Source organism: Mus caroli, chromosome 1 (genome assembly GCF_900094665.2).
Source record: "Mus caroli chromosome 1, CAROLI_EIJ_v1.1, whole genome shotgun sequence".
Lineage (NCBI taxonomy): Eukaryota > Metazoa > Chordata > Mammalia > Rodentia > Muridae > Mus > Mus caroli.
In genome coordinates this window covers 98,102,054-98,126,957 of record NC_034570.1, presented here as the reverse complement: position 1 = coordinate 98,126,957, position 24,904 = coordinate 98,102,054, and positions in this window count along the sequence as shown.

Sequence of the window (24,904 nt, the reverse complement as noted above, 5' to 3'; positions counted from 1 at the left end):
CACACACACACACACACACACACACACACACACACACATACCCTATACACCCTTAGTTCCCTTTTCCTTAGAGAGGATAACTTTGAGTCACATATCCTGTCTTGGCTTATTAGTTTCCCAATAGGATTTTGTTCTAGTTGTCATGGGAATAATTGAGTTGATAATAATCTCTATTACTTTTCAATTCCATGTTTTCTACCCAGTATTTTCTTAAACTTTTGCAATTGAAAAAATTCTTAATCTAAATTATCAACACGAGGAGCAAACTGAGTAGGAAAATAAATTAAAATTGATCAATTACAAAGTAGGTTGAACATTTGCTCACTTCAAAAGGACAGTGTTGTATTTCACTAAAGAAGAAGCCAAAAAATATCCAAATCTGTTCCTCATATCATAAATAATGTTTTATTAAAACACAGCTATGCTCATTTATTTACATGTGGTCTATGGCTGTTTTGTCTTACACTGGTGGGCACAACAGGAACATATGGTATGCAAAGCCTCAGGACATTTACTGTCTGACCCTTTACAGAAATAAAATGTCAGTGATGAATCTAGAGGTAATCTTTGTGTTGGTGAGATCGCTATAGAATTTTGTAACAAAGATAAGGAGAGGAAGAATATCCTGTTTCTATTAAGACAATTCACAGGACCTTAATTCCACGTGGAACTCAACAAGATTCCCATAGTCCCAGTTAAGAGAAATTTAAAAATATAAATAGAAACATAGGTGGTGGAGGTTGAGCTGCCTCCCTGGGCTTGGTTGGAATATCTGTGATGACTGGCAGGAGAGGAATGAGCTGCAGTGTTCATTGAAGGCCTCTTTTACGGCAGTTAAAATAGATAAACAAAAAACATTCTATCATTAGGAAGGCTGAGGCTATTGAAATGCAGGCCTAGCAGAGGACTTTCTCCTCGCTCATCCCACAGTGCTGCCCTTTCCCAGGTCCTCTTGTCTTTTGTATTCACCTGAGCTCAGCTCATGCGCATTCCCTGCATCAGTGCCCAATACTCGCAGTGTATGCACATTTGTGGCCACTTGAACCCCTCCCCACATGCACACACATGTTGTGTGTAGATTTTCACTACCCTACCTTAACTCCAGGAAAGGGCTGCATAACCAGCCCCCACCCAGCTTCCCTTGAATCCACAGGTAAAAGACATATACAGAATTGTTCATTTTCAACTTGCCTTCTGTGCACAATTGCTGGGCACTATTAAACTCCTTCAGCTAGCATGCCCTTATCAAAACTCATAGCTCTGTACCTCCCACCTGTCCTAAACTTTATCTCTTGACCACCCACTTATAGTAGGGGCCTGTGTGGCCACTCCATACAAAATCTCACGTAGCTGGTCAACTTTTCTCCATCAGAAGCATCCCAGCACCTGGAAGTCCTGCCTATTTCTTCTGTCCAGGAATTGGCCTATGGCTTCTTTACTGACAGATCAAGAACCAATTGGAGAAGAGGACCTTAGCACAGAACCTCCCCTACTCATACACACACCACACCCCCACACACACACACACACAATTTCACAATACCGATACATACACAGAGACACACACACAGATATACACAGACAGAGACACGTATACTAGACACAAACACATACTAGACACACACAACACAGACACACAAAAGGTTTCACACAATAAACATAAACACACACTAGATACACACAGACACATATGGATACAGACACCTACACACATAACACAGACTCCCATATACATACATATACAGACACACAGAGAGACACAGACATAGATACTTGACACAAATACATACTAAACACACACAGACATATTCACTGATATACATATACACCACAGATACACAGACACACACAATAGCCCCAAACACATACTAGATACACATAGACATACACACACAAACTTACACAGACACACAGACACACAGAGACATACACAGATATTGACACCTACACACACAAGACACACAGATACATACACACAGGTACACACATGCTAGACACAAACATACAGACATATACATATAAATACATACAACAGACACAGAAATAGATATACACACAGACATATACACCTACACATACAACAGACACATAAATAGATACACTACACACAAATGTGTACTAGACACATGCAGATATATATACACAGACCCAAGATATACACACATTAGATATAAACAATCACTAGGTGTACACAGACAGACATATCACCCCCCAACACACACACACACACACACACACACACACACACACACACACACACACTGTTCTTTGGCTACATTGATCTCAGCACTCTTCCTACTCCATCAGCTTCCAGCCTTTCCACTGGCTATGCACTAGCTATGTTTATATCTCTTATATAGCCTCTCGGAAACTCCACTTATCCCCCCCCCCCAAGTCTAGTAGTGCAGAACAGGAAATTAAGTTCTCTGTCTTCATGGAGTATGTGGGGAAACACATGATGCTGCTTCAGCCCCCTTCCCCCTTTTCTGAGTTCCCATTCCCTATATCTTTGAGTGAGTAAAAAGAAACCCTAAGCCTCTTGTTAGTGAGCCACCAATACCTGGGTCTTCTGAACAGTACTTTTAGAATTGTGAACAAAATCTTAAATTCACTAAAGAGCTAGAATCTGAGGGAAATCTTTATGACTTACTTTGGAACAAGGGACTTATTTTATGCCTTTTACTTTCTGACACATTTTCACTCTATGTGCTGTGAAACAAAGATGATGTGTTATGCTTTCATTGGCCCACAGAAGCCCAGGGTAGCTAGCATGTGAAGATATGTGATCTGTGCTCATTGTACAAGTAGATGAATAAATGAATGTGAAGGCATGGAGACAGAAGAGGGAGGTAACAGGGTATGGTTATTCTATCAAGATTATTACCTGACATTGCAGCATATAGGAAACTGCATGCATGACTCTTGGTTTATGACTGTGTGCAGTCATTTCATACCTATTGTCCAGTCCAGGGCTTCATGCTGCACATCTTGAGTTCTTCCAGTGGTCATGGAGTTCATCACATGTAGTCAGTGGGAGTTCATGCTACAATATGACTTTTTAAAATTATTTACTTGTCTGTGTGTGTGTGTGTGTGTGAGAGAGAGAGAGAGAGAGAGAGAGAGAGAGAGAGAGAGAGACAGACAGACAGACAGACAGACAGAAACAGAGACAGACAGAGCCAGAGACAGACAGAGCCAGAGACAGACAGACAGACAGAGCCAGAGAAAGACAGAGACAGAGACAGAGACAGAGACAGAGACAGAGACAGAGACAGAGAGGGAGGATTTCATGTTCTTTTCCCACCGTGGTTCTGGGAATCAAATCCAGGTCCTTAAGCTTACATGGCAGCAGTTTTACTTGCTGAGCCATCTTGCTGGTCCCAGTGTAGCTTTTGAGATATACATTCTCAGATTTAATTCCAACTTTAATATTTGTTATTTTATTGTTTCTACCAGTTTCCTTAAGATTCTCCCACCCTCTCTTTCCAATGGAGAGAATCACACATCATTGCATCATTGCGAGAATGTTCAACTTAAGAAACAACAGCCATGTAATCAATGTTCTTTTGTGGCATGTTTCTGTGCTTAGCTATGATTGTCCTCTGGGACGCTTGTCACTGTTTCCTATCTGAGTATGGAATGTGCTATAGTGATATTAGGCAGGAATGTCACTGTGTGACTTTCTAGTTCTGTTTTGATAAATGGCGTTAGGTTGGGTGGCTTAGACTAAAGTGATTATTTGCTCTCAGTTGTGGAGGCTGAAAAGTCCAAGGTGTTGGCCTAACTACCCTCGCTCTGAGGGCTCCAGAAGGGTCCTTCTGGTTTTTATGGTTACCCACAATCCTTAGCTTGCAGCTATTGACTCCAGTGTCTGCTTCTGCCATCTCCTGGCTTGCTTTCTCTGGATGTGTCTAGATGGGACTTTGTGACACATCTCTTGAGAGATGATACCATTCAACCTACAAAAGTGACTGTAGCCATACTTAGGGTGGTAGAAAGGAAACATTTCTCTCCAGGAGCTTGCTCTATGACCACAGCTAACAGACAGTCTCATGTCTGTCTCACTTCCCCTGTCTGTTTCATCGTAGAAATAAGAAACAGAGTAGCATGCTCACTCAGATTTCTCAGCTCTAACATTCAATGGCTTCATAAAGAAACTCAAATCCTGAACCCATGATGCTGACTGACTACCTTCATCCCAGGACAGCGCCTGGCAGCAGCCTTCAGATACTGAGGTGCCTTTTCACAGTGATATTTGTTCTCTGTTTCTTTCTTTCATCCCTAAACTATGGGCATTAAAATCTATTTATATCTTTGTAAAACCTACCTATCATCTCTAGTTTATTGAGTAAACTGATTTAGAGTCCAGCTTCATTCCAGTCACTACTATTGACAACTTGTGTCTATGCACATGTATGTAGCAGTCAGAGATCCATCTAGGACCTTTCTTAAAAGTATGTTTTTGATTGAAATAGAATTATATCATTTTCCCACCTCCAGCCCTTCCCAGATACCCTCCATCAAATCCTTCCCATGAACCCCTTTCAAGTTGATAACTCTTTTTTGTTTATTTTTGTTATATAATATATAATATATATATACATATATTCATATATGTGTCTTAATGCACACATGTGTGTGCATGTACACACACACACACACACACACACACACACACACACACCTTGCTGAGTCCATATTTTCAAGGCTTATGATTCTGCATTGGAAAACCAATGAGGGACTCATCATGAGAGAGGCTAACTCTCCTTCATAGCAGTCATGAGTTGCCTGGAGTTCTTTGTCCCAGGGGTCCCGTGAAAGTTTCCACTTTCCACATTAACATGTCATTGATATTCCCATTGTTCCATTTTTCTACCATTTCTGGAGGAGACTTTCATAACAGCTTTACTGATATTCTGGCTCATGCAATCTTTTCATTCCTTCTTCTGAGATGTTCTGGAGCCATAGATGCTGGAGCTGGGATGTGGATGTATTTGTTGAGGTGGGCTTCCCCATATCTGTTGATCACTGCATTGTGTCCAGCTGTGGTTTTCTGTGATGGTCTCCATGTGCTGTAAAAGAGAGGTTTCTTTGATGACCTTAATGCTTATCTGTGGGTGTAAGGATGAGGTTAGAATGTCGTAAGGAATTGTGCTGGTCTATCATAGTGGCATTGATAGATTATAGTTCCCAAGCTTCATGACCTTACTAGCCTCAGGAAGCTAGCTAGGTTTACAGAATCTTGTGTGATTTTTCTCCTGTTGAGTGAGCCTTACATCCATCCAATCAGACAGCTGCTGGTTACTACTGACAAGTGGGTGCCACTGATTGCACTTTTATGCATATATTGCCATGCTGGTAATTGGTATTACAGTTGAGTAGGAAAGTTAAACAGCTTCCCTCCCTTGGCAGCTTGCATAATATTTTCTGGAACCATGGAAGCTAGACAGCAGAAAAGACATGTTGAGGTCAGATTCATCTGGATTCATCTGTGTCAAGTGTCTTCATCAATAGGGCTCACCTTCAATATCCAAGGCAGGGAAGGGATGCATTTATAAAGTATATTGTTTTGGGAATCACTTGGATTGTCCTGAACAACCATTCAAAAGGTTTCCCATGCCTGGTACTAGGAGTTTTGTTCATCTGTGGTTCTTGTGAAGAGCACTGGCAGCCCAAGTCACCTTATTTTTTGAGACAGAGCTTCTTATTATCCTGGAGGTTTCTACTTAGAGTATGTTGGTAGGTTGCTAGCAGGCTTTAGGAATCCTTGTGCCTTTTTTTTTCAATATGTGGGTGCTGGGAATTAAACCCAAGTCTTCACGCTTGTATAGAAAACACTATTAACATAGCTATCTCTCTGGCTTCCTGTTGACAATTTTTAATGTTGAGATAAGAGCCTTTTTTATTTTTCTCTTGTTGCCGTTGTTTTCACTGGGAAAGTGTGTGTGGTGAGTGAGATCTCAGTGGATAATGTCTCCCATGGTGTAAGCCTTGTGATCTGGGTTCCAGCCTTAGAAACCACTTAAAGGTGGAAAGAGAGAACTGACCTCACAGATTTGTCTTCTAACTTCCATATAGATGCCATGGCACACATGCTCTCCCCTCCACTGTGTGTGTGTGTGTCATGTGCACAGACACGTGAACACTCACTAATAATTAAAAGATGTTAAAATAGTAAAGGCCCCGTACAGTCAATGGGACCACAAGTATCTGTGTGGTTTGTGGTTCAGTATTGGACCTAAAGATTCTTGTCTCATGTGAACTTAAGCCAAGGGGGGAAATCCGTTAGTCTAGCAAGTATTGTACAAAGAAAAATATCTGCTTTCCACTTACAATGCAATTGAACATGTTTTATAGCCTGGCAGAACCTTTAGGTTCTCCCCAGAGTTTTATTGTTAAAGAACTTTTAAATCTCAATGCTCCTGAAGCCTTAGAAGATGCAGTTTTTGTTATGAATGATGTCATTACCTAGAAAATAACCACCAAGATCATATTCTCTATGAGGTTTACATTGAACAGAAGTATACAATCTTTTCTTATATATGTGAATAAAACTACCTAAACTTGCCAAATTGGTTAAGTACATTTTGAAAAAATAGCCAAATCGAAGGACTTTGTTGTATAAAGAATTTAACATCTGCTCTCTGTATTACATATTCTTCTGTTAAGTTTTGCATGTGTGACAGATAATCTGAATTTCAACTGGATTCAGTATAATAACAGGCAAAGGGCTATAGAATCCACCCAGGTATAAAACTCATTATTGTGTAATTAATTTCTTGACTCATTAGGAAAGGGTTTGCAAGGATAAAAATTTGCACAGCTTCTACTAACTTAACACTAATTATAAATCAGTGGCATCTGAATTAATGAGGCTTTATTTTTAATTTTTCTTTAAGTATATTAAAGTTTTCTGTCCTTATACCTAGTATATCTGCTCTAGTTTCCTTTTATTGCTGTATTATAAAAATACTCTGACCAAAAGCAACTTAGGGGAGGAAAGAGTTAATTTTATCTTAGGCTTCAAGGTCACACTCCATCACTGAGGGACATAAGAGTAAGACTCAAGGCAGGAACCAAAATCAGACCTATTCCACATTCCATGCAGCATTACCTCCAACCTGGGAGCTCACTCACAGCCTGGGGCGTATATCAGGAACCATGGAAGAAGACTCCTTCACAGGTTCATGTTTCGGTAGGTTCTACATCTAGCTCAGGACAGCCTACTTAGGGAATGGTGCCACCCACAGTGGCCTGGACCCTCTTACACCAACCTCCTCCAAGACAATCCCTAGTACACATGTCCACAAGCCATTCTGGTCTGGAAAATCCTTAAATAGAGACTCTTTCTCAGGTGACTCAAGGCTGTGTCAAGTTGACAGTTAAAGCTACATATGACAGTTGTCTCCAGTAAACTAAAATGCTTACTCAGTAACCAAAGATAACATTATGAGTATATCCTTTGCAGTGCCCCTTACTCATAATTAGCTTGAAGAAGATACTTATGGGACAAAGTTGAAATCATCATTGTGCATGGGAGTTCATAGAGAGGGACAGGAAATGGGCTGTTTTTCATTTTACTGTGAATGGGTGGCTTGGAAAACTTGATCTTGGAGAGCTTTTTTTTAGATTTGTGCTAAAAGACTCTATGTCTTTGCACCTGATTCCTAGAACAAAGATCTTAAAATATCCAGGCCTTTCATAGTGATGTCTTTTGCTAATTATCAGAAGTGTCTTTCTACTGTCCCTGAGCCTTTTGCTAATAGAGTTACTCTAGACTAGAACCTTAGCAAGCTACAGGATGGTCACAGGTAGCCAGGAATACCAAGCAAGGAAGAGGACTGGAGACTGAGTTTCATCATCCTGGCCCATCATTTAACAATAGGCCTGCATAATGAAATCTCTTTTGTAATCTCTGAGCATCACAATTCAAAGAGCTTCTGAGCAGGCAGACACACTATATTCAGAGCGGGTTGTGTATCTCAGTGCCCCGGGGAACAGAGGCTTCTGCCCTGGGACCTTTTCATTCTTTACCCCATGCACTGCTTCTCTAGCATCTGAATGAGGGAAATCTTTTGGGACTAACTTTTTTAACCTATGGAATTTCATGATCACTTTGGGTAGTCAGTGTGAGAATAAATTGAATTGTTGGACGCACAGTTTCGGAAAATCAGAGAATGGGTGAGTCTGCTTTCTTCTTTCATAAGTTTTGTGAGCCATCTTGTCTAGGCTTGTATGGGAAGTTTCTCTATAGTGTGTGCCATGACACCGAGGGCAAGAGTCTTGTCTGATGTGCTATTATCAGGTGGTCATTGCAGCATGAGAAGGTAGGTAGCCTACAGGAGAATCTATAGGTTCAGGAGTCAAGAAAATAAGGAGGTTGGTTATCATGGCAAAGGGACTCTTGCACTGTCAAAGAGAAGCAAATGACCAGCGTTACTCAGAGTCTTGTGTGTGTTGGGAACATTACCTAATTTAGACTGTGGTAGGAAAAGTCTCCTACCACAGGGTTTTTGTTTTCATTCACTGAGAGACCTTTATGATATAGGTACAATATCACAAATAATTCTATCATATCTCTGCTATTTTGTAACCCTTCCTGTGAAGAATCTTCTATGATGCCTCTATGCCCTTAAGCATTGTTTTTATCTCTGAAGTTCATATTTCCAGACTGCTCCCCTACACACCATTCTCCTCCAGGTTCTGGGTTATGAAGTGAAATGAATTTACTTGTCTCCCTTTGTCTTGTCCTCTCAGCCCTGGTAAGTTGGATGCTGGAGGACACATGTTAGAACACTCCATGAGAACCAAAGTGTGTTCCAGCCTGTAGATTGCTTTCTGTTTATTTAATTGTGTCTTTCACAGACGATATATTCAGCAATTTCCTCTGGGATGTTTTATACATTAATAATTCAAAAACCACTGACCTATAATCATATTAAAATCCTTATTTCATCTCCAGTTTACTCATAATAGAGTCCATTCACATGGGCAGAAGCCTCATGAATAGATAGATAATCTTGCTTCTATAAAACCAGTTGCTGCCATTGCATTATGGAGTGAATAGGGAGTGAAAAATCAAATAATGAGCATTGGACTATTGTAAACACTGTCATTACCATCTAATTGCAAAACATTCTAAGTTTCATAGGAAAATTCATTTAGTATTCTCCCGTCTAGTTGATTTTTTTCATTTGGTCAGGCTGACTGATCAATCCAATAAAATAAAAGCAGCTTATGGTGACAGAAAGTTCTTCTGTAGGCTGGGAAGATGTTTCAGTGGGTCATGCATGAGGCTGCAGTTCAGACCCTAGCTCTACAGTTGGCAACCCCAACAGCACTAATTCAGGTTCTGAAACAGCAACCTTCAGACCCAGAGAGAGAGAGCCTGCTTCAATACATAATCTCGAGAGTGATCAAGGAAGGTACCGGATGTCAGTCTCAGGCCTCTACACACACAGGCACATGTATGCATGCACACCTGCATGCAATGACACATGTGAACATGCATAGGCAAGTGTGCACACCACATACAGACACATGCAAATAAATACATAAATTCTTTCAAAGAGAGGTTGGAGTTTGGGACCTCTGAAGGGTTGACTGGAAGTTATTTCTCCAGCTAAACTTTGTCCTTAATAGTCTTTGGGGTTAGTCACTTGGCCTGTGTCCCAGTGGAAAACTGGAAGTGTTTGTTTAGAACAACAGCAACTCATGGACTGTCTGCCAGGTTTTCATTATCCAAACTAGTTGTAGTGTCATGTTAATGACAGCATGGTTGCCATTTCATCCTTTAGTTTTATTGAGTTACTGTGTGAGAAAACAGGAGGATAAGTTTCATGCTGTAGCCATACAGGACCATTTACTCAATGTCTGTGTGGTTATTTAGAGTTTTCAACAACAATTACAGTTGATTTTTGCATGGTATTTGGATTAGTATGCTGGTAAGTCAATTTAATCATTACAGCCCCTCACAGAATAAACTATGTAGTAGTCTATTTATTTTGGCCATGTAAGGACAAACAAGCCTGTGTTTTAAGGATCCGTTGCTATTTATTAAGTGGAATTAGGTACAAACAACACATGGGGTTATTTACTTTTCTCTTCGTGGCCTTGTTGGAATCCTGTCTCCTGACCCAGCAGAGTACCCTGCACAGACTCTGTTGCCTTCTAATAGCTGTCTATTATAAAGGCAGTCTTACTTAGGAAGCTTCAAGCATTTTCAGGAGCTATAATGTTTTTTCTAGTTCTGATCTAAACTGTCTTCCATTTGAGACAGAGCTGCTTCCTCCCTATCTCTGGTGTCAGATGAGGTTTAAAGATTCAATGGGAAGGATCAGGGCTTCCTTCTTTCTTTTTGACTCCTGAAAACTTCTTTCACACTCTAGTTTCTGGGAGTGAATTATACAGTGGCTTCCCACTTCCAAGAGTAAGAGGAAGCTATTGCATTGCCTGTCTATAACACATATACATACATACACATACACACATGCACACACTTACACATACACTCCCTTCTCCCCTCCCTCTTTCAGTGTCTCACACACAATTTCCTTTTCCAAAGGGTAGCCTTTCAGATGAGCTTCAGATTTTTTTTTTAAGAAGGCTCTTGACACAGGAGGCTGTGCTCAAAGGCTTTGCAGGCAGAGTTTTATTAAACATGCCTTTTTAGAGACAAAAAGCTATTTCTTGAAGTTCTTTAGTTTACCAATAAATATCATAAATGGTTATGACAGTTGGTGCTAATTGTCCTCTAAGTGTGATTTAGAATCACCTGGGCATGGGTCTAGGAGGTTATCTTGATCTCATTAGTTAATGTTGGATGACCTGCCCACTGTGGTTGACACCATTCCCTGAGTGGGGTTATGGGGTTCTTAAGGTGTAGGTAGAGACAGAGAACTGAAAAGCAGCATGTATTCATTGCTCCTTGTTTATGATTGTGGATGCAATGTAACCAGCTATATCAAGACCTTGCTGCCTTAACTTTTCTGTCATGATGGACTGGGTATCCTTGAACTGTGAACTAGGATACACTTTTCCTCACTTAAACTGTTGATTTCAGGTACACAGGGAAGATAACTGAGAGTCAGGTGAACAGGACAGGATGGCCAACTGAGCTTTGTAAGGTTTTTTATTGTCCTCTTCCTCTTCCTCCTCCTCTTCACCTCCTCCTCCTCCTCTTCACCTCCTCCTCCTCTTCACCTCCTCCTCCTCTTCCTCCTCCTCCTCAGTGGTGTGTTGCTGGATATGCCATGGATCCTTGCAAATGCCACGCTAGGCAAGCATTCTACTACTGAGCTTTATCTCCAACCCTTCTATACTTTTCATTTTGAGACAGGGTCTCATAAATTACCCAGATTGACTTTATGCTTGCTCTATAGCTCAGACTGGCCTTCAGCTCAAGATTCTCCTTGCTACAGCCACTAAACTAGCTGTGAATTCAAGCTTGTCCCAGCTGGCCTGGCTTTTAAACTTTGAAACTTTTTTTCATGCTGAAGATGGGAAATTGGAGTGTCCTCTGCCTTCGATACCTGGTGAGGCTATGCTGATGACCACACTGATCCAGTGGCATCTCTGGCACCAGAACAGTAGCAGCACCATCTGACCCTCTCTAGACCCATCTTAAAGAACATATTGTCTGAGCAACATGATAACAGTTCTGAGCTTCCTGCTGCCCCTGTTTTAATTTGTTGATATTTTCATTTAACTACTCTGATGGGAACATTAAATCAATGTGGTTGATTTTTGAAGAATGCAATCTAGAAAATTCAATTATTTAGTGCCTGGAAGGCTTCAAAGATTAAAATGCTGCATTAAAAAAATGTAAGGATTATTAAAATTAAGTGCATGTTTTTTTCCATGCAATTAAATTGAATTGTTAAAAGGGTTTGCATAACTGCTCAGAACATACTCAGTGTTGTTTTTGTTTTGTCTTTTCCTAATTTCCCCAGGCAGAATTAGAAACGTTTTTCCTCTGTTGCTTCTTGTGTCTTTATTTTAGCTAGATGAAACTTGATTTGATTTACTTTGAAACAACATTTATACAGTACAACTATGTTGTGAGGCTCGGTTGAGGTGCTAGGCTCAGAGGAACACAAGCTTAACTATATTTTCTGTCAATCAGCATCCTGAGTATACACATGAGCATGTATGTGCACATATGTGTGAATACAACTGGAGGCCAGCGTCAACATCAAGTGGCCTTCCTGAGGAGCCATTACTTTCTAAAAACTACATGTTCTACTTTTAATATATTGTATGTACTTTTAGTATATATAATATATACCAGTAGAGATGGTGACACCATCATGGTCCCAGACACCGAGGGATTAAAACAAGAAGGACCTGGCCGTGAATTCTCTGTGACAACTCTGCGGAACTATGACCTTCCCTTTTGGTAAGGATTCAGATGTTTGAGGTACTCAGTTAAGAGGCACAGCCATAGATGTGAGGACAGGATTTTCGTTCCCTAGTTCTGCCTTTGAACCTAGTGAGCACTACTCTGCCACGCCTTGGGTGTCCAAGCTATCCACATTTCCACTGAGTGTGCCAAATGGAAAGGGAAAAGTCTTTCTGTCCAGCAGCTCTTTTTCCTTGCTCAGAGGTCTCACTGCCTTACAGGGAGTTTCTGAAAAGCAGTGTTAAGGACCAGCAGTTAGGCTGTTCAGTGAAGGCAAATGGAAGAGTCAGAACGGAGATCTTGGGTGCCACTGTTAGGGATATTAGAGAGGCAATGAAAGATAAGGCTTGGAAACAAACTAAGGAAATGTGTTAAAATTAAAACACACACTCAAAGGCAAGATGGCCTGCTTGTCTTTGTTAAATTAAGGGTAGTGGCCACCCACCTAAGACATGTTTAGTACTGAAGATAGATTCTGAAGAGAGCAAACTTATTCCTGTTTGTTATCTATAAACACAGAATAGGAACCCTTTCTCAGTGGGTTTCGTGAAGCAGCAAGTTGGAGAGATGGTGGAAAGGTCAATAAACAAAGAAAGGGACAACAGAAATCAAGAGGAAGGTGTGTGTGTGCCGACAGTGTACTTCTTTCTCACGTGCCCCCAAGCAGCTTATAGAGATAGCAAAGTTCACTCCTGAAAAAATTGATTAAACAGATCTTTCAGGAAAAGACACATTCTGCAGTCTTTTAAGGAAATAGTTCTTTCACACTTCTTTCAACTTATTATTTTTGTTATTGCTCTGTTAGAGTTTATGATTATCAGTTTCAATTTAAGAAATTTAAAACTCAAGAAAATTGTCAGATCCTGAGATTTATTATCAAGGCATCAAGCGCTGTGCAGAGTAGACGCATCTACTACTGCATATTTGTAAGGAGATTTAATTTCATTTTTATTTATTCATACATCAAGGTGTGGATAGCCACTTTCCACAGTGTGTGTGGTGAAGATGCAGTTGTAAGTGTCTCTTCTCTCCTACTGTGTAGATCCTAGGCATCAAACTCAGATCGTCAAGCTTGCTGGCAAGTGCCCTTACCCATGGAACCTTCTTGCCAGCCCTATGCTGATCTATTTTTCTGCAGCAACACTTGCATGCTTTTCCTTTCTCTGCATTTGTATTATATCTATTTTTTTCTTTGTTTAAAACTTCAGGCCTGTGACTGGAGAAATAACTCAGTAGCTAAGAGCACTAGCTGCCTTCCAGGGGAGAAGGTTTGATTCCCAGCACCCGAATGGTGGCTTACAACCACCAGTAACTCCAGTTTCAGGGTATCCAATACCCTCCTCTGGACTCCCTGGATACCAGATATGCACATAGCACATAGATACACCATGCAGGTAAAACATCTGTGCTCATAAAATAATAAATTAAAATAGGCATGATCTATTTTGAATATTTTTCTTCTAATATAGTTTTTATATTCAATTGCTAACCCATAATCTTATTATTTGGAGGATCTTCTTTATAAAACGCATTTCTATTACGTTTTTGTATTTCTACGTCTTTGTGTGGTTTATACAATATGTTTTGCTCATATTCATCCTCCCTTCTCCTAACTCCCCCCAGATCCATCTTCCAACTTTCTCCTAGCTTGGAGTCATCCTTTTTCTTTTTCTAAAATCCATTGAGCCCAATTTGTGCTGATCACACTCTTGAGTATGGAACTATCCACTGGAACGTGCTTGACCTACCAGAGGCCATACCCTTAAGGAAAACTGTCTTTTCTTTTCCCAGACCCATCAACTACTAATAGCTCTGGAGAGATAGGGGCTCATGAGCACCTCACTGCACCGTGCTGGAATGTTAACTGACTTGCCTTGTGCAACCACAGCCCCTGTGAGCTTAGGAATGCAATGGCCCTGTTATGTCCAGATGGCACTGTTTTGCTCAGGTCTTCACAAACCTCTTTCTCTCACAATTCTCTGCCCTTCTTCCATGATGAACTTTTGAGGAGGTGATAGATATTGCATTTGTGTCTGAGCATACTGCTGGCACTTATGCTCTGCTCTTGGTTCAATTGTGCATTTCTATGTTAACCCCATCCACTACACAAAGAAACTTCTCTGATGAGATCTGTGAGCTGCATGTATCTAACAGTATAGAGGATTTACAGAGAAGTTTGCAAATTTAGTAGAACAACAGTAAGTTTACCATGGTGGCCTATGAGGCCTTACATGAGTTCTTGACAATATTTACAGCACAAGGAATGAGTTTCTTCCTGTGGAGCAGGGCTTATATCCATTCATAAACTGTTTGGGTATCCCTAATAACACGTGTGCCACTATTACACCCATGGGTATATCATGCCACTCTGGTTATTATCACAGTTCATAAAGTTCATAACTGGGTAAGATCACTGTTGGCATTTTTTTTTCTCCAGCAGCCAGCCTATATACCACATTCCATTGACATGAAAGCTAGCTAGCAGAGATAAAGACTCCTGGTCAGTACCAACTTGATTTCTCCATGACCTGTGATCAAAATATGTGGTGTTTTCAACAATAGGATTTTACCAAGAGCAGTGGCAGTAGCCTGTATTTTGAGGTTCTCTAGGAAATCTATGACTAAGAACTTGAGTTAGAATATCCCATATTTGACATTGGGCTTTTTATTTGGTAACCTATAGCTTCTAGGAGAGGCATTACCTGCTGTGAAGGATAATTGTATGTGTGTGTATGTGTGTGTGTGTGTATGTATGTGTGTATACATACATATTCTTTCTCTCCATATATATATGACTATAATATAATAAAATAAAATGAATATAATAATGAATATAATATTACTTATTGGAGAGATGTATACCCATTGTACAGATGTGTATATGTGTGTGTGTACATATATATATATATATATATATATATATATATATGCCATCCATTTATATAAATATTTTAAATTATCTACTAGACTCAACTAGTCAACTATGCATAGACTCCATAGTGTCTCTTTCCTCAATATGCAGACCTCACAGGTATTAGCCAGCCTTAGAAGCTCTTTATTCTCTCATTGCTGGTATACCCAGGAGGTAGTCCTGGCTCGTACCTTACTACTTTGTTTTCCTTTTGTTCTTCTTGATCTTGTTATTCTTGCTGCTGCTCCTGTTGTTGTTCTTCTCCTCCTCCCCCTCCTTCTCTTTTTCTTCTCATCTTCTTGTGTGTGTTCATTTTGGGGGCATGTGTGGGTGTTATTTGGAGACCCATCTTTTTTTTATTGATTATTCTATTTATTTACATTTCAAATGTTATCTTTCTTCCCATTCTTTCCTCCAAAGACCTTCCTCCCTCTGCCTCTGTGAGGGTGCTCCCCTACCTGCCCACCCACTCTTGCCTCAGCTACCTATTGTTCCCCTATCCTGAGTCATCAAGCCTCCACTGGACCAAGAAGCTCTCCGCCCAGTGTTGCCAGATAAGGCAATCCTCTGCTACATATCTGACTGGAGCCATGGGTACCCTCTGTGTACTCTTTGGTTGGTGGTTTAGTCTCTGGGCGCTTTGCGGGAGATCTGGTTGGTTGATATTGTTGTTCTTCCTGTGAGGTTGCAAACCCCTTCAGCTCCTTCAGTCCTTTCCTAACTCCTCCCTTGGCGGCCCCTTGCTCAGTCCAATGTTTGGCTGTGTACATCCACATCTGTATTGGGCAGGATCTGACAGAGCCTTTCAGGAGACAGCTATATCAGGGTTCCATCAGCAAGCACTTCTTGGCATTCTCAAAAGTGTCTGGGTTTGTTGTCTGCATGGGGGATGGATCCCCAGGTGGGGCAGTCTTGGAAACCCATCTTGATGTTGAGAATCTTCATTACTCCATTGTCTTGTTTTCCCTTGGGGTAATAGTCTTTCAATTAAACCCACATTCTCCTATATATCTACTCTGACTAGCCAGATTGCTCTGAGGATCTTCCTTTCAAGAGTGAAATTACAGATGGCCATCCCATCTGGCATATATGTGGAGTCTGGGGATATGGCTTTCTACAAAGAAAGAGCAGCAGTGCCAGTCTCATATGAGGCAAAGGCACATCTCAGGGCCCATGTGAGAAGCAGAAAGGACTCCATTTGTACTAATCCTGCAAGTCACTCATGGTTCCTGTCTCAATTCCCACTGAAATATCTTATTTGCAATTTAACTATGGCTTATAGGATTGTCCCCAGTGCTAGTGTGACCTTCATTCTTCTATCTCCTTGTTCTCTTCTCTGAAATGTCCCTTTTCTTCTGTGGATACATGTGCTTTCCCATTCCTCTGAAATTCCAATGCCATCATCTCCTATTAGGAACATTCCTGCTGTCTGTCCCCCTGACATGTCTGTCATCTCTCCTTTTAAACCCTCATCACACTTCTTTGTACAACTCTAACCCACAGCAGAAGGTCTCCATTGCTGTGTCTGAGTCTGTCTCCACTCTAGTTCTCTTACTTGTAGAGACATCTCCCCTAGCCCTTACTAGGGCAAATTTTTTAAAATTCTGAATTTTCACTCTGAGGAGGGCACGAGAGGCATGAGAACATGAAGCAGGTAAGCTCCAGGGTCAGTTCCAAGGCACACATCAGCTTTTCTGGTTCTGCCTAGAACAAACAGCTTTATCCCAAGGATACAGGGAGAGTGTAGGACAGAGGCAGAGCCTAATATCTCAGCAGATACCCATTGTGTCACTCTCTTCTCCTGATTCCATTTGACCAAGAGGATGAGGGCAGGGAGGAGAAAGGATATAGGATATAGCCAAGAAATCAGAAAAGAAAGCAAGACCAGTCCTTATGAAGCTTTGGGGGCACAAGCCCTCTGGGATGCTTTGAATATCTCTTGTTGTTTTTACTGAGACCACCCAGAACCCAGAGAGGACAGGTTGCAGTTTGCAGTTGTCAGGTCATCTCCTCTCCCTCAAGTGAGGGATCATGGGATCCTCTCCATGAACATTGTGAATTTTCATGTATTCTGGGGTTCCATCTAAAAGATAGCTCTATGCTATGTTTGCCCTTACATGACTCCAAATGTTTAACGGTATTAAATGTAATTCAAAGATCTTCTAATTTATAATTAGTAAGTACAATGTATTTGTTTAACATTTATTTATTCTGCCCTTCCAAAGCAGAGGTGGGTTGCTCTGTAATACCATGGGTAGAAATAACAGTGTGTCTCCCCTCTTTGAAGTTCAAGGTTCTTCCTGCCCCAGGTTCTCACAGTTCTTTCTCAGCTGCCTACCCTAGGCATGTCCTCCTTCCATGTTTGCTCCACTTCTCCAGACTCTCAGGCTAAGCTGCTCAACCTTTGGCTACTCACAACCCCTTTTCGCTTGATCAGCTTTTTCCTGTCTCTCAGGCATAGAAACCTTGCTGCACAAATCAAACATTTGCTGATAGTAAATCATAAAGAAATTTATTTTAAAAACGATTCTTTGCTATAAATGTGATCTTACCATTTATTAAATACTAAAGCAAATTTGTGTACTAATAAGACATGCTTTTTATGTTTTACATAATTAATCTTGGCTTTGGGCCATAGAGTCTCTTCATGTTTTTCAGAGTCAATCAATATTTTGATTTTATAATTGTCAATGCTAAGGACACTACATCACATAAATGTGTAGTGCAGAGTGGCAGAAACATAGTTGAGACCAGCTCAGAAATTGTTGAAAATTATGTACTAATTCCAAGTCAAAATCCATTGAGCAACTTTTTATAAAACTTAAAACTTAATTGATAATTTTAAAAATCAAATATTCTAACACATAAAATCCAAAGGTTATTGGTACAGGGCAAAGGATGATGGCAAATAACTATTAAAAATCTTTGTTTTCCATAATTAAACCTTTATTTTTCTATAAGATTAGAAATGGTTAAAAAAGTAACAACCTTAACAGGCATAGTAATTCATAACATAATCATCTTAAAATCAGATTCCAGGTGTTTCAGGCACTATTCTTTGGTGATCTGTGATGTCACACACATGGAGTGTGGATTGCACATGTAATGTGTTCGGAACATAGTAAGTCCAGGGTGTGCACCTGAGTCTAAACAATACAAAGAGGGGCTTTGCCACATGAGAACTGGAGAAACAATGTGGAGACATTCCGAAGAGGACCTTCCTGCATCCAGGCTGAGTGGCTTCTGCCTCTCTTTTCTTTTGTCACTTGCTGGGTTGTGCAACAGCAACACCTGTTTGCTTGTCTTTCTTCAGTCCTTGAGGAGTTAATCTCAGGTTGGCACAGTGGCATGAAGTATGCACTGTAAATGCTTACTAAGTCAGGTGGCTTTAAACATATCACAAAGTCGTCAATGCTATTCCCCTCGAAAAGGCGGGACCTAATCCTCCCACCTTTTAGTGTGTCTCTGCTCAGTGACACACTTCTACTACTTAAATAAGGAAGATGCATGTGGACTCCTGCACTTGAGCTCACTTTACTTGCTGTTCCTTGGGTACTGCCTACCTTATTTTTGAGCAGTTTCTCATTGGTCTGGAACTTGCCACATAGGCTAGGTTGACTGGCCTCCAGGGATCCACTCACCCCTCTTCCCTGTCCCAGCACTGGAGATTCCAAACATGGCCCATCATTTGTGGCTATTTTAAAACAACAAAACAGCAATGACCACCACCTACTTGGATTCTGGAGGTTGGAATCAGGCTCTTAGCCTTGCAAGGCAAGCATTTGACTGATGGAGCCATTTCTCCAGCCTAGATTTTGTCAATTCTGCCTGCGTATTTTCATTATATCTGGCCTCCAAGCCTTTGACTTTTCATCAAGCATGCTGCAGCCTAGAAGCACATAACCTAGTTGCAAAGTAAAATTCTCTAGTTAGCTTTGAAATCTTCCTTGTCTGGGCATCACTAAGGCTAACTTACTGAGACTATCTGGGATGGAGCCTAGGCACCTCCTGGTGTGAAAGTTCACCAACAGCTCTGAAAGAGGTCAGATGGAAGAGAAGCAGCCACCTTGCTCTGCAGTGGCCTGGCTGCCCTCACCAATTATTCATCCACACTTTGTGAGAATCAGTTTGAAATTCTCTGCAATGTGGTACTTTCCATAAAGGATTATCAAGGGAGCAAGTGAGACAGTATTATGAAAAGCATGGCAAATGGAGAGGATGTATGGTTACTGTTGCAATCACATCATTGCTACCTTTCCAATTCCAACCCTAATTACCTCTGTGTGGACTGCCTGCCTGTATCTTTACTCTCCAGTTTATCCTTATGTATGCTGTCCTATTTAGGCTTCCCATTGCTGTGAAGAGACACCATGACCAAGGCAGTTCTTATAAGGACATTTAGTTGGGGCTGGTTTACAGGTTCAGAGGTTCAATTCATTATCTTCAAGGTGGGACACATGGCAGCCTCCAGGCAGTCACGCAACTAGAGGAGCTGAGAGTTCTATCTTCATCTGAAGTCACAGAAAAGAGTGGCCCTCACATGGCTAGGCAGAGTGACTCAGAGCCCACCCCCACAGTGACACACTTTCTCCAACAAGGCCATACCTACTCCAACAAGAGTAAACCTCCTAGTGGTGCCACTCCCTGGGCCAAGCATATTCAAACCACCACATACTCCCATATCAGCTTCTCTAAGTCACCTTTTTACTGGAAAAACTGTCTGTCTTTTGATTTCTCCTAAGTTAAGGCCACTAGTCTATATCTTCTCAAGTCAAAACCCAAACAAGGGAAATGGCACACAGAGATGATACCTTGAAACCAGGAGGAAGAGAAAGAACAAATCACCATCAGACATCCAGTAGCCAAAAGGGAGAAGGCATTCAGCGTCTGCCACATCCCTGCATACTTCAGTGGTACCTTTGCCCATGCCATGGGTCTTTCTAGCATGAAAACTGGTGTAATGAAGATGAATGCTGGCCTGAGACACCCTCTTCATGGGAGGCCATGTTGGCCACTCAGAATGTGACCCAGCTAGTGGTGCGAAGGGTTGGGCATCATTGCCCTGCATGACAAACACTAGATAATCTGAAACAGGTCCAAGACCCCTGACCTGGCACTCAGTAATTCCTCAGACCTTTATTCTCTTGAGGATGAAGGCCAGACAGACTGAGGCTATAATCCCAACACCCTAAAACAGCACCTGCATAAAGAGGGGTCACAGTGTCTGTTCTCTGTGAACAGGCATTCTCAGATTAAGTTCTGTTAATATGTTGCCTTCATGTAAGTTAAACAATAGCAGCTACAAACTCCAAACTACTTTTATCACTTTATTTTTTTTCCATAAATCTGTTCCATATCTTAGCCTGTTACTATTGGTTAAAAGTTCGGTCCCACGTCCAGCCCAGGACTCAGGCTGCTGGGCAAGGTGGGAAGTTTGACTGTGCACACCTCATGCAGCTACCAGGCATTGGGCTGTGAGAAGCCGCAGGACCCCACTCCAGCAGTCTGAGGTCCCCTCGGACCTGCTAAATTGGCTTGGGGTCCCCGGGCCTACGTGGAGGCCAAGGACGACAGGTTCTCAGGCTCTTGGGTACCGCAGACTCCTCTGAATGTGGTGGAGGAGCTGAGAACGGAGTGGAGGTTCGAGGTCGGCCTCTAGCCTGGGGCTGAAGGGAAAAGGGCAGGAGGAGAGATCTCCGGCTGGTTCATGAGGGGAGGAGAGCCCTTTTCTTCTTCTGGCAGGCAGCTGCTTGCCTTGGAGGTAGAGACCTTGGCTGGAAATGCAGAGAGGCTTTCTGGGGATGATTAGATGCGCGACTCTTTAGAGGAAGACGGGCTCCACTGCTCCAGCACAGCGGATCCCAATGAGAAGAGACAGTACATGGTTTAAAGGCATTTATTGTAGAAAGGCAGAGAGAGGAGAAAGTAGGGAAATAGGGGTTGGCCATGGCCAAGTGGAGAGAGGGGGAGCAAGAGGGCAAGAGAGAGAGGCAAGAGTAAGGGAGTAACAGCAAGAGAGGAAGAGCAAGAGAGGGAGGAGGGGCCAAGCAGCCCCTTTTATATTGGGCTGGCCTACCTAGCTGTTGCCAGGTAACTGTGGGGGTGGAGTCCAGATGGAATGCCAGGGACTTGGAGCCTTGCCCTATGTAGCTGATGTCCACAGAATTATGGAGCTGAGGCCTCAGTCAGGAGCATGGTGTGTGAGAACATGGTAAACAGGCCTTCCACCCCTTGCAGAGTTATCTGTGGGGTCTCTGGGGTTTAAACCTTCCTCAACCAGAAAACAGACTGCCTTTCATGGTCCCACATGTTACTATAGCAGAATACCCAAGAGTTGGCCAAGAAAAGTGATTTATTCTGGCCAGAGAGTCCCAGATTGGCAATTGAAATCAGATAAAGATTTAATGTTGCTTCAGCTCATGACTCCAAGTGCTCGCTCAGTTTAGAAAGACAATCACAGTCCTGTGAGAGTGGCAAGAATCCACAGGAGGATCTATAAAGCTTTAAAGACTTGCTTCTTGACACTCCTACACTGGAAACCAGTTTTCAGCATGGGTTTTAGAGGGGACAGTCCAACATGCAACCATAGCTACCTGTGTGCATCCACCCACTATGCCACTGGTCAGTAAGAACGTTGAGGGCCTATCACATAAGAGCATCATGCTAAAACTGGGGGGAAAGTAGCAATGTAAAGGCTGCAAAGACACAGAGGATCAGTCCTCCCCAGGGACAAACTCCCAAGTGGTCAGGCCTAAATATATATGAATATTAGCAACACTAAAAAGTTGTGTGTGTGCATATGTGTGTGTGTGTGTGTGTGCGTGCAAGTGTGTGCAAAAATAATAAAGAAAAGGTCATACATTTGAGAAGGGATGGGGACATGGGAGGAGTTGGAGAGGAGAGAGGGTTGGCAGAAATGTTACAAATATAGTATATATTTGTATAAAGTTCTCAAAAAATGTTAAGAAAGATGAACCAGAGGATAAACCAAGAAAACGACTATCTAGTAAAAACAAACAAAACTTCCTATTTTAGACAGAAATAATTATCCGATTCAACTTTAATTGTCATATCTCTCTGCTTCTGTTCTAATATAGATAGCTACAGCACTTGCAGTGTTTCTGTCATTCTTGAAAGTCCTGAAGAGATGAAAAGACACAATGCTACTTTCCTAACTTCTTTTAGGGTTGGAGTTGACAAGATACTTCATGGCTGTGAGACCAGCCCACAGCCAGAAAGACCCAATGTTGCTGTAATATTCTGTTGTTGCCAATTTTTACACAGCTTTTGGGCAAGATCCCACATATCATTTTGTATTGGGTCCTCCAAAAGGATAATATAAAGTGGTATTTTGTTATTTCTATATTATTGTTTCATTGCTTTTTAAAAGGCTTTAAGGCAGAGCAAAAGAGTGTATATAACAAAACAGAGAAGTAACTTGTTTATTCAGTTTATTTACTTAAGAAAAGGCCTTTTTCCCTAGCCCAGGCTGGTCTTAAACTCTTGATCCTTCTTGCCTAGCCTCCTGAGTGGATGAGACTGTAGGCTTGTTCTATCGTACCTGCACAAACTGATTTTCAGTGAGGCAAAGGAAATAGGAGATAGGAAAATTAAGATGGTCTGGAACTGAGCCTGCTGCATTAGAAGTACATCAGAATGCCCAATCTGCCATCCTGAAATTGCCCACAAGTGTGTGCTGAGGCTTTCTAGCATCCCTGGTGAGAAGCCAGGATGTCCAGGTATACGGTGCCCATTATGCCATGATCAGCAGGTGAAGGAGAGCTGTGTGTCCATGATGAGACACTCATAAATGGTAGCACACTAAACTGGTCTTTAGTGACACTGTGAGCAACACACATACTATGAATCCAGCAACTAGTGTCACAAGGCTGTTTTTATGCTGTAGAATTTCATACCTGCACATGTTTCTTTCTTTTTAAAAAAATTATATATTTTCTTTATTTACATTTCAAATGTTGTCCCCTTTCCTGGTTTCCCCTCTGAAAGCCCCCTATCCCCTTCCCTTTCTCTTTGCTCACCAACCCACTCACTCCCACTTCCTGGTCCTGGCATTTCCCTACACTGGGGACATTGAGTCTTCACAGAACCAAGGGCTCCCATTGATGACTGACAAGGCCATCCTCTGCTATAAATGCTGTTGGACCCATGGGTCCCTCCATGTGTACTCTTTGAATGATGGTTTAATCCCTGGGAATTCTGGGGGTACTGGTTGGTTTATATTGTTCCTCCCATGGGGCTGCAAACCTCTTCAGTTTCTTGGGTCCTTTCTCTATCTCCTCCATTGAGAACCCTGTGCTCAGTCCAACCTACACATGTTTCTTAAGTCTGCCTCATCCTCTCCCCTTCAATTCCTCCCCTACTCTTACTTTTCTCTTCCAGCTTCAAGTGTTCCAAAGCACTGATTCCATTTAGTGCTGCATGCATCTGCCTGAGTGTGGGAGCATTTACTGGACCATAGGTAGCATAGCCGGTCAGGGCCCTCTTGAACCCCACTCCCAGCCCCCAGCAGCTATCAGTTGCCAAAAGCTCCTTGGCTGGATGAGGAACTTTATGAGCCTCCCTTGCCCATCCACGCTGGGATTTTGGGTGGCTTGACCTTGTGCATGCAGTCACTGTGAGTGCATGTGTGCAGTGGTACTGTCCTGGCATGAGCCATAGAGAGGAGATATGATAAAGCTGTTCCATTTAGAGCTGAGCACTCCAGAGTCTTTGCATGTTGGCCAGCTGTGGTCTCTGATTAATCAATGCTCATTTTTTCCTGACATGACAAAATAAAATATAATAAGATAAAGCATAAAACATCACATTGAAGCTTAGACTTCAACCAAACAAAATGAAAGAGTCCCAAGAGCAGGCCCAAGAATCAGAGCCCAATCATTCTCATAGTCAGGGATTCTATAATAATATAAAGCTAAAAGCTATAATATATCTGCAATGGACCTGGTGTAGACCCTGGGGGCCCTGTGCTTGCTGCTTCAGTCTCTGTGAGGTCATATGCACCTTGCTTAGCTGATTCAGGGGGACGTGTCCTCCTGGAGAGTGACGTGTTCTCATATGCTCTGGCTATTACGTGCTTTCCACCTCCTCTTTGGGTTGGTGCTTTTCCTTGTAGCACCTTCTTTAGGGATGGATTTGCAGATAGCTTTTATTTAAATTTGGCTTTATCATGGATTATCTTATTTTCTTCATCTATGGTGATTGAAAGCTTTGCTGGATATAATAGTGTGGGCTGACATCTTCAATGCTCATCTTTTAAAAGCTCATATTAATCATTGTGTATACATAATAGCAGATTTCATTGTGACTTTTATATATGCATACATAACTTGTCTACATTTGCCTCCATGTCCCTCCTCTGCATTTTGTCTCACTTTTACCAGGTCCCTTCCTCTCTCCAAGTAGTCCCTGTTCTCCTTTATGTCATATGTGATAATACGTATCTTGAGATTCTATGTATGAGGGAAAATGTGATGTTTTATTCCCATTACCCTATCTTTCCAAGCCTTCCTCCTTCCTCATAGCCTCCCTCCAAGTTTTGTGGAGTGTGTGTGTGTGTGTGTGTGTGTGTGTGT